The following is a 725-nucleotide window of genomic DNA, read 5'->3' as shown; positions in this document are numbered from 1 at the left end:
TAAAGCCTTTAAGTAATCTTGATTATAACTGGGAAAAGATTTTAGATTAGGAAGAATATTTTTCTAAATAGAATTATAATGATTACTAATATTTATGAAAGAAGGTAATAAGTCATATGCCTTGCATTGTCTTATTTTTTTGGGAGGCAAGAGGTAACTAAGGTGTCATCTTATTTTTCTTGATAAGATTTTCTTCACAAAAACATAACATGGACTTTAGAATAAAAGTATGTGATTACTAAGCAATGCATGGATGTTAAAGCCTTTAAGAAATCTTGATTATAATTGGGAAAAGATTTTGGATTAGGAAGAATATTTTTGGTCTAATCTCGTATCTCTTTCAAAGAGGATCTTAGATTTCTGTAGCTAATGAAAAACATATGAATTTACGACCATGTTTAATTTGGGGGACGTTTGTGATACACCAAAACAACATGTTGCGTTTCCCGGGATTCGAACCCAAGTCTATTGCTTGAAAGGCAATTATCCTAACCGTTGGACTACAAACGCTTACTGAATTCACTAAAAATATTGACCGATCTATTATTAGTTTGTAAGTGGTAAATAATTTTCTCAATATTACATATGGGCTAAACAATTTACATATATTTTTCTCAAAATAAAGAAAAATTATATCACGGTTGTTTTCAAGAAATCATGTATCCCTCTCTTCAAAAATAAAACAATTAACCTCTATAGTTCTTTTTGATATCATTCTTTGTCTC

The 725-nt window shown here is 29.4% G+C and overlaps 1 non-coding gene across 1 annotated transcript; it reads right to left on the bottom strand.

Moving 5' to 3' along the window:
* Positions 1 to 438: 438 nt before the first annotated feature.
* TRNAE-UUC (transfer RNA glutamic acid (anticodon UUC)) lies at positions 439 to 510 on the bottom strand. The gene has a single exon. It is a non-coding gene; the product is annotated as a tRNA-Glu (tRNA).
* Between the last annotated feature and the right edge of the window lie 215 nt (positions 511 to 725).

This window comes from Lathyrus oleraceus, chromosome 1 (assembly GCF_024323335.1).
Source record: "Lathyrus oleraceus cultivar Zhongwan6 chromosome 1, CAAS_Psat_ZW6_1.0, whole genome shotgun sequence".
NCBI classification, from domain to species: Eukaryota; Viridiplantae; Streptophyta; class Magnoliopsida; order Fabales; family Fabaceae; genus Lathyrus; species Lathyrus oleraceus.
This window is presented reverse-complemented; position numbering and strand designations above follow the sequence as displayed.